Genomic DNA, 10,204 nt, shown 5'->3' with positions numbered 1-10,204 from the left:
AGGTGACAGCACCTAGTCCATCAGAAGGATTTAACACTTAATTATTGTAATGGCCAATCAAATCAGAATATCAGCCAAGGGGACCAAACTTTGGAGACCTATGGGGAGAAGTAACAAAATAGGGTGCTCTTAGGAACAAGACAGATGAGCAGCCAAAAGAATGGTTCTAAATGTATATAAATAGAAGAGAATTCATAATGAATCATGAATTAGCAGAAGGCTGAGGTCAGGCACCCAAATGGAAAGACATAATCTCCTTCCAGTTTTCAGATCTGAGTCATTTCCCAGACTCAAAACCAACTTACTGATAGAGAAATTGCATTCTTATGATGAATAACCAAATGAGAGTCAGGTAATAACTGATTTTCTGGCCCAGCAGGTGCACCTAAAGCAAAGCAGATTCACTGAGTCCATGAACCCAACCAGTGGTTACCTTTATGGAGAATAGAAATATTGAGTAGTTGAAAGGATCCTCGTGTTGGTTCCTTGAACTATGGAGCAAGAGCTTTGTAGGAAACTCCAAATAGAAGTCTTTGTGGCCGGCGCTGCGGCTCACTAGGCTAATCCTCCGCCTTGCAGCGCCGGCACACCGGGTTCTAGTCCCGGTTGGGGCGCTGGATTCTTTCCCGGTTGCCCCTCTTCCAGGCCAGCTCTCTGCTGTGGCCAGGGAGTGCAGTGGAGGATGGCCCAAGTCCTTGGGCCCTGCACCCGCATGGGAGACCAGGAGAAGCACCTGGCTCCTGCCATCGGATCAGTGCGGTGCGGCGGCCTATGGCGGGTGAACCAACAGCAAAAGGAAGACCTTTCTCTCTGTCTCCCTCTCTCACTGTCCATTCTGCCTGTCAAAAAAAAAAAAAAGAGAAGTCTTCACCACTTCCCTTCTTGGGGCCAGCATTGTAGCACCACTGCCTGCAATGCTAGCAACACATGTAAACGCCAGACTCACCTGGAAGGAATTTTTGGCCCCTGGCTTTGGCCTTGTTTAGCCCTGTTGTGGCTATTTGAGGAGTGAACCAGCAGATGGAAGATCTAAATCAATATTTTCCTCTCTCTCCTTTCTCTTTCCCTCACCCTGTAACTGCCTTTCAAATGAATAAACAAATCTTAAAAAAAAGAAATTGCACCTCTCCCACCAAGATAGACAATAAAAACATTATAATAGTCCAGGAGAATGGCAGAGATTAGCACCATAATCAAAGACACAGAATGCAGGTCTGGAATTCCTACATAACCCTACTTAATTCACCAATCTGACTTCTGCAAAAACTGGGTGGATCATGCTGATGTCAGAAGATTACCATGAACTTAACCAAATATTGGCCTCATTAAAGCTGCTGCGTTACATTTGGTGTCTTTACTAGAACATAACAGAACAGTCATGGTACATGTATGATGCTATTGGTTTTCTATATTCACCAGGAAGGAATATCAGAGCTATTTGCATTCACAAGGCATGGACATGGTATACCCTAACCCCAGGGCAATTTTAACTATTCTGCTCTGCATCACAACATAGTCCAAAGGATCTTGTGTAACCTGGACATCCAGCTGAACAGTGTGCTGGTCTGCCATGTTAATTAGATCTTACAATCAAGAAGTGGTAAGTACTCTGCATGCCTTGGTAAGATAAATCTCCAGGAGGTGGGAGATAAAGCTTATGAAGGTTCAAGGGTCTGACATATATCAGTGAATTTCTTAGGAGTTTGGTGGCCTGGTGTGTGTTGAAACATCCCCTCCGAAGTATAAGACAAGTTCTTGCACCACACATCCCTACCACTAAGAAAAAAATCAGACCGCTGGGTATGCCTCTTGGGTTTTAGGGGAAGCATATTCAGTGTCCTTGGCAATAAATTTATCAGGTGACTTGGAAAGCTGCAGGCTTTAAATGAGGGCCAGGGAAAAAAGGACTCTATAGTAATTAGATCCTGTGGTACAAGCAGCCCTGCCACTTAAGCCATGTGAGTCTGCAGATCTCATGGTACTAGAGAAAGATGCCACATCATGCTTCTGGCAAGCTCCAATAGGCAGGGTTCTGAAGTAAGGCCATTCCACCTGCTGAAGAAAACTATACACCATTTGAAAAAGAGTTCCTGTCATGATACTCAGCCCTGGTAGAAACTGAGTATCAAGCCATGTGTCATAGAAACCAGGTGATCATAAGTTGGGTTCTGCTGCCTTATTGTGTCATAAGATCAGGCAGGTGCAACAACAGTCCACTGTGAGGAACAATATGCCAAAAATTAGGTTCCAGCAGGCCCAGAGAGCATAGGAGGGCTGAAGGAACAGGTGGCTTTGACCCTCATGTCACCTATCACTGTTGTACCAATGCATCTCCCTCAACTGCCAAGTATGGCCGCAGGGACGTTCCTCATTACCTATTGAAAAAGAAGAAAAAATGGGGCTGGTGCTGTGTCTCAGCAGATTAACGCCCTGGCCTGAAGCACCAGCATTCCATAAGGGTGCCAGTTCTAGTCCTGGATGCTTCTCTTCAATCCAACTCTCTGCTATGGCCTGGTATAGCAGTGGAAGATGGCCCAAGTCCTTGGGCCCCTGCACCCATGTGGGAGACCCAGAAGAAGATCCTGGCTCCTGGCTCCTGGCTTCAGATCGTCGCAGCTCCAGCTGTTGCAGCCATCTGGGGAGTGAACCAGCAGATGGAAGACATCTCTCTATCTCTACTTCTCTCTGTAACTCTGAATTTCAAATAAATAAAATAAATCTTTAAAAAAAAAAGAAAAAGAAGAAAAAATAATCCAAGTTTAGTTAATAGATGGGTCACTTTGTTATGGCTGTGAACTGAAAATGTCTATAGCCGCACTTTTGAACCCAATCCCAGGGGTGATGGCAGTGATGAGATTGGAGAAGGGAAATTTTCCCAGTAGGCAGAGCTTCAGGAAGTCCTTTAGTCATTGATTTTGAAGACAGAAATGGCTAGGGTGAGGGTATACTCATGGGAAGTGACAAATGCTAGCCTTCTTTGTTGGTCAGGTATCTAGATCAAGAAATATAGGAGGGCTGGCACTGTGACATAGTAGGTTAAGCCTCCACCTGTGGGGTTGGCATCCCATATGGGCGCCTGCTTGAGCCCCGGCTGATCTGCTTCTGATCTAGCTCCATGCTAATCATCTGGGAAAGCAGCAGAAGATGGCCCAAATCCTTGGGCCCTTGTACCCATGTAGGAGACCAGGAAGAAGCTCTTGGCTCCTGGCTTTGGATCAACCCAGTTTTGGCCATGAAGCCATTCATGGAGTGAAACAGCAGATAGAAGACATCTCTCTCTCTCTCTCTCTTTCTCTCTCTCTCTCTCTCCTTTCCTCTGTCTGTAACTCTCAAATAAGTAAATAAATCTTAAAAAAAAAAAAGAAATGTAGGAAAAGGCTGTAAAATGGGCAGATGGATAGACCTCTAGGGGAAGTGCACATATTGGAATGACTTTTCATAACACATATTGCTCATCAGAGAGTTTCCACAGCAGAAGAGTCATTAACCAACCAAGTATATAGGATGACTAGGCCAGCAAACATCAGGCTGCTTATGTCTATGGCACCAAAGTTCTTTCACAATGGACTCATGGTGGGATAGCTGTGGTGGCAGAAATGGAGACTATGAATGGGCCTAACTTTTTGGACTCTCTCCAAAGCTGATCTAGCTACAGCTGCTATTGAATGTCTGACCTGTCAGCAGCAGAGACAACACTGAGCTCTCAGGGAGGTCAAACAGTCACTGGATTGCACTGGGCCCTTTCCAATTTGAAAAGAATAACATTTTATCATGACCTTTCTTTTGTTTGATTTATTTATTTGAAAGGAGAGAGACAGACAGACAGACAGAGAGAAATCTTATACCTGTTAGTTCATACCCCAAAAGCCTACAACAGCCAAGGCTGAAGCCAGAAGCCAGGAACTCAATCCAGGTCTTCCATGTGGGTGGTAGAGACTGAAGTTCTTGGGCCATTATCTACTGCCTCTCAGGCACATTAGCAGGAAGCTGGATTGGAAGCTCAGGGTCTTGGTGACTGGTTTTGGTGTGTATATGTTCTGAGTATTAGCTTGCCTTCCTGCCTCATGTGCTTCAGCCATCACCAACATGCAACGACTCAGAGAACAACTAATATTCTGACACCACTTTCACATAACACTGCTTCAGACCAAGGAACTCACTTTACAGCAAGAAGATGTGGGGGTGGCACTTGTCCAGAGGACCCATTGGTCACACTAGGTACCACACCATTTGGAAGTTATCAACTTGATGGAGCGGAGCAATGGCTTGTTGAAAGCACAGCTGAGACTCCACATTGGAATAATGTGTTTGGAACATTATCCTTTAGGATAGCCTTTAGGATGCAATATACTCTTTAAACCAGTGGCTGTTAGATAAGGATGTATGAAGTTATATGAGGAAAATGAGATTAAAAGATGAATTTATTTTGGTGCACTAACATTGAATCCATGCATAGCTTTCCCATAATAAACATTTTCCATAAACTTATTAAAGTACCTTTTTATGGTACTGTGTCTCCAGTAGATAGACAACATGAATCCACAGATGAGGCAAAAGTGAGTGGCCCACTCAGCATTACTCCCAGAGACCCATTTGAAGAATTTGTGTTTCTTGTCCCTGTAACTGGAGACTCTACTAGGATAGAGGTTCTGCTACTCAGAGGTGGGATCTTTCCATCAGAGGACACAGTAAGAGCTCCCTAAACTTAACACAAGGGCTGCTTTAAGGTCACTGGGTCTCCTAATGCAAGCAATCATCAGGAGGTGGACACGGCTGATACAGAAGAGAACAGACAAGACTATAGTGGTTACTCAGGAGATCCACTAGGGACATTTCTTGGTATTTCCAAGCCTAGTCATAATTGCAAATGGTCAAGTACTGCAACCACAGCCTGATAAGAGCATGATAACTGGGGTCTTAAACCTCTTACAGATGAGTTTCTGGTTCAATCCATCAATCAGGCTACCTACACCAGCAGGAGTGCTCGCTGAGGTGGTAGGGAATATAAAAAGGGGGGGGGGTGGATGATGGAGACAGTGAGCATCAGTTATGGCCTTGGAGTCAGCTATAGAAGCAGAGATTGTAGTTGGTTCCATTGTCCTCTTGCAAAAATGTATACAAAATTGTGACTAATAAGAATTCTGGGGCCCAGCACTGTGGCATAGATTAAACCTTTGCCTAAAGTACCAGCATCCTTTATGGGTACCAGTTCAGGTCCTGGCTGCTCCACTTTCTATCCAGCTCCCCAGAAAAGCAGTGGAAGATGGTCCAAGTGCTTGGGCCCCTGAACCCACATGGGAGACCCAGAAGAAGTTCCTGGCTCTTGGCTTAGATCTGGCCCAGCCTTGGCTGTTGCAGCCATTTGGGGAGTGAACCAACGGATAGAAGATCTCTCTCTCTCTCTCTCTCCTCTCTCTCTCTCTCTCTCTCTCTCTCTCTCTCTGTCTTTCAAATGAATAAGTAAAAAATAAATCTTTTATAAAGAATTCTGGGCCGGCGCCGTGGCTCACTAGGCTAATCTTCCGCCTGTGGCGCTGGTACCCTGGGTTCTAGTCCCGGTTAGGGCGCCAGTTCTGTCCCGGTTGCTCCTCTTCCAGTCCAGCTCTCTGCTGTGGCCCGGGAGTGCAGTGGAGGATAGCCCAGGTCCTTGGGCCCTGCACCCACATGGGAGACCAGGAGGAAGCACCTGGTTCCTGGCTTCAGAATGGTGAAGCGCACCGGCTGCAACGTGCCGGCCATAGCGGCCACTTGGAGGGTGAACCAAGAGAAAAGGAAGACCTTTCTCTCTGTCTCTCTCACTAACTCTGTCTGTCCAAAAAAAAAAAAAAAAAATTCTGGACACAATTAATGTATTATATGCCATATGAAGAACTACAGAGAGAAATTCATAGGCTTCAAACCTAAAAAAAAAGAGGAAATAGAAATGCTAATTACCCAATTTGATCTGTTTAAACTGTAGACATCTGTTGAAATATTGCAATGTATTCCATAAAAAGATACGGAGCCGGCACTGTGGCGCAGCGGGTTAATGCTCTGGCCTGAAGCACCAGCATCCCATATGGGCGCCGGTTCTAGTCCTGGCTGCTCCTCTTCCAATCCAGCTCTCTGCTATGGGATGGGAAAGCAGTAGAAGATGGCCCAATTGCTTGGGCCCTGCACCCACGTGGGAGACCTGGAAGAAGCTCCTGGCTTCAGATCGGCGCAGCTCCAGCTGTTGCAGCCATCTGGGGAGTGAACCAGCGGATGGAAGACCTCTCTCTGTGTCTCTACCTCTCTCTGTAACTCTGTCTTTCAAATAAATAAAATAAATCTTTAAAAAAAAAGATACAAGTATTACATGTCGATCAAACTTTTTTTAAAAAAAGATTTATTTATTAGAAAGGCAATATTAGAAAGAGGGATCCGGCGCCACGGCTCACTAGGCTAATCCTCTGCCTGCGGTGCTGGCTCCCCCAGTTCTAGTCCCGGTTGGGGCGCCGGTTCTGTCCAGGTTGCTCCTCTTCCAGTCCAGCTCTCTGCTGTGGCCTGGGAGTACAGTGGAGAATGGCCCAGGTCCTTGGGCCCTGCACCCACAGGGGAGACCAGGAGAAGCACCTGGCTCCTGGCTTCGGATCAACGCGGTGCGCCGGCCGCAGCACGCCGGCCACAGCGGCCACTGTGGGGTGAACCAATGGAAAAAGGAAGACCTTTTTCTCTCTCTCTCTCTCTCACTGTCCACTCTGTCTGACAAAAAAAAAAAAAAAAAAGAAAAAGAAAAAGAAAAAAAAAAAAAAAGAGGGAGAGACATGGAGAGAAGAGAGAGGGAATCTTCCACATGCTCTTTCACTCCCTAAATGGCCACAATGGCTGAAGCCAGGAATCTGGAACTCCACCCAGGTCTTCTACATGGGTGGTAGAGGCCCAGGCACCTGGATCATCTTCTACTGCTTTCCTAGATGCATTAGAAGGGAGCTATATTGGAAGTGGAATGGCCAGTACTGGAACCAGCACTGAAATGGGGTGCCAGTATTTCAGGGGCAGCTTAATCCACTATGCCCCAATTCTGGCCCCTATCAAACATTTTTTAAAAGAAGGGGGAAAAAAAGAATTCTGGAGAAATTGTTCAGAGCAAACAATGTGAGAAGCAAGTGATCTAAGCAATATGAAGAGTATTCTCTGATGTGTGCTTTTGTGCCTGTCTCAATCCACTTTTTAAGCTTGTGCATCTATACTCCAGCTACTGTGAGTGTTGGACAACAGTTCCAGATGCCTCCCCTTCTAGAGAATTTCCCTTGGCTAAAATAGGAGCCATCTCACCCATAAGGATCAACTGCCCTCCTGCCCTGCAGATTTCACTTGATGATGGAGGGATACGATGTACACAAAGCTGGTCTTCTTGGCCAACAGTTGATGGTGAATTGTGTGGGATCAGCAGAAGCCCACTCTTACTTTCCTCTCTTCCTGGCCAATCCTGCTCCCTCACGCACCTTCTCCAGAGAGCACTTTCCTAATAAAACACTGGAACAAGAATCCTTGTCTTATTCTTGTTTGGACAATTTGACCCCATTCAGTCTATGGCCTAATTAAGACCCTGGCTATCAGGAATGTTCTTGAGGGTGTTTTTTTTTTTTTTTTTTAATATGGAAAAGGAATATTTCTCTTGAGGAATGTACCGAGACATGCTACAGCATAATGAGCCTTGTGCTAAGTCGAAGGAGCAGACAGAAAAGACCACATAGTGTATAATTTCATAGCCAGAGAAAGGAAATCAGCAATTATCAGAGGCTGGGGGTGAGGTGGAGTGGGAAGGAATGGGAACTACTGCTAATGGATGGAGGTTTCTTTTTGGGGTGATGAAAATGTTCAAAAATCAGATTGTGGTGAAGGCAGTACAACTCTGTGAATACACTAAAATCCATTGGATTATATATTTTAAAAAGTGAATTTAATGGCATTTGAATTATGCCTCAGTACAGTTTTCTAAAAAAAAATTGGAGGAAATAAATATATTTTTAAAAAATCCTCGCATTCAACAGTTAATATTCTAATTGTTACTTCCTTATTTTATCTCAGCCTTTTAAATTTAACTTACAGGTCTTATTAAACTCATACTAATTGTAGTAAACTTTAACAGTCTTTTGGAATTAGCCTTTTACCAATTTTAAATTTTATTCCACACTTATTTGATTCATCAACTAAAAACAAGCATTTTAATGGTATTTATAAATTCAATATTTTATCTCATTTGTAAGATGTTGAATTTAGTTTCTTCTTAAATCCTTAAATAGTAATTTTAAGATTAGAGAACTTAATCTGACAAGCCTAAATTTTTCTTAGATGTTTTGATACTATCCACAAATTTAGTAAGATTCCAATTCAATCTTAGAAGTCTAAATCTGGGGCCGGCACTGTGGTGCAGCAGGTTAACACTCAGGCCTGAAGAGCCATCATCCCATATGGGCGCCGGTTTGAGACCCAGCTACTCGACTTTCAATCCAGCTCTCTGCTATGGCCTGGGAAAGCAGTAGAAGATGGACCAAGTCCTTGGGCCCCTGCACCCATGTGGGAGACCTGGAAGAAGCTCCTGGCTTCTGGCTTTGGATCGGCGCAGCTCTGGCTGTTGCAGGCAATTGGGGAGTGAACCATCAGATGGAAGACCTCTCTTTCTCTCTCTCTCTGCCTCTCCTCTCTCTGTGTAACTCTGATTTTCAAATAAATAAATCTTTTTTAAAAAGCCTAAATCAACTGCATGATTTTGCATTTTAAATTGTAATTAAGGCTGTCATTCTATGAAAACAGTATCTCTTAAACATGACAAATACTATCACCAACTATACAGAGCAACTTTTTAAAAAATATATTTATTTATTTATTTATTTATTTGAGAGGTAGAGTTACAGACAGTGAGAGGGAGAGACATAGAGAAAGGTCTTCCTTCCACTGGTTCAGTCTCTTAAATGGCCACAGTGGGGACAGCTGTGCCAATCTGAAGCCAGGAGCCAGGAGCTTCTTCTGGGTCTCCCAGGTGGGTGCAGGGGCCCGAGGACATGGGCCATCTTCTACTGCTTTCCCAGGCCACAGCAGAGAGCTGGATTGGAAGAGGAGCAGCGAGGACTGGAACTGGCACCTGTGTGGGATGCCGGTGCTGCAGGCGGAGAGTTAACCTACTGCGCCACAGCGCCAGCCACAGAGCATCATTTTAATGTTGAGGTTTCAATTCTTTTACACTTTTTCCCCTACAGTTGTAAAAGTGTCCTGGAGTCCAAAGACGCATGCTAGTGCACACTAAAAAAGCCAGGTATCAATACAATCAATCAGGGTTCATTAGACCAGAAATTTCATCTGTTGCATAGAACCTGAAAGGCCTAAAATGATTAATTCATCTCTTGGTTCCAACTACCACATCTAGTTCCCATGAGTCATTTTGTCTTCAACTACAAGACTGAAACAAGGTGTAGAGTTACATACATTTTCTGTCTCCTTATTCACAAAAGCTTTCCCACTGCGTAAATTACTTGATTGGATTTTATGTGTTTTGAGTCTTAGGGTTTTTGTCTTTCCCAGTTAACGTTTACTTGCACTTGATGGGACTATTGCCTTCTCTAAAACTGTATAGATATGTAAAATAGTTTCTACCTGAATTTTTGGATAGCTCATGTGCAATTTTCTCGGATTTGTGCTTAGAATTCTGAGGTCGTTATAACAACATGCATCAACCCTGTTTGCAAAAAAGATTCCATTTTTCTTTGCTAATCCATGCATTTGGCTGAGAAGAACATTCTGCCAGGTACAGTGCTAAATTCTGGGATGGTAAGAAGGAATAAAACCATTTGTTTGCACTTAAGGAGTTCAGACTCCAGGTGGGGAGACCTATAACCGAACAGAAAATCATTGTTAAGCACTTGCTCAATGGCTGTCCTTTTCCATGGAAAAACAGGGCAATGCCTTTGTCTCATGAGGACATTACTGTTTGTGTGATTCAATGCCGTTACCACCAGCATCTAATACATAGTCACATACAGTTATGCGTTAAACTAACTTGCTACTGAGTGTAACTCAACCATCTTGATTTCTCTTTACTGTCCGGAAATAAGAGTACTAACCCTACTTTCTCACAGAGACCTGGAAATTACAAATGCTAATAAATTATAAAGTGCTTCTATTCGTGTGTGTTTTCCACCTTCTCAATAGGAAAGCAGCTTGAAAAGTCAACCTTCCTCACTGG

This window comes from Oryctolagus cuniculus, chromosome 9, assembly GCF_964237555.1.
Source record: "Oryctolagus cuniculus chromosome 9, mOryCun1.1, whole genome shotgun sequence".
Taxonomy (NCBI): Eukaryota; Metazoa; Chordata; class Mammalia; order Lagomorpha; family Leporidae; genus Oryctolagus; species Oryctolagus cuniculus.
This window is presented reverse-complemented; position numbering follows the sequence as displayed.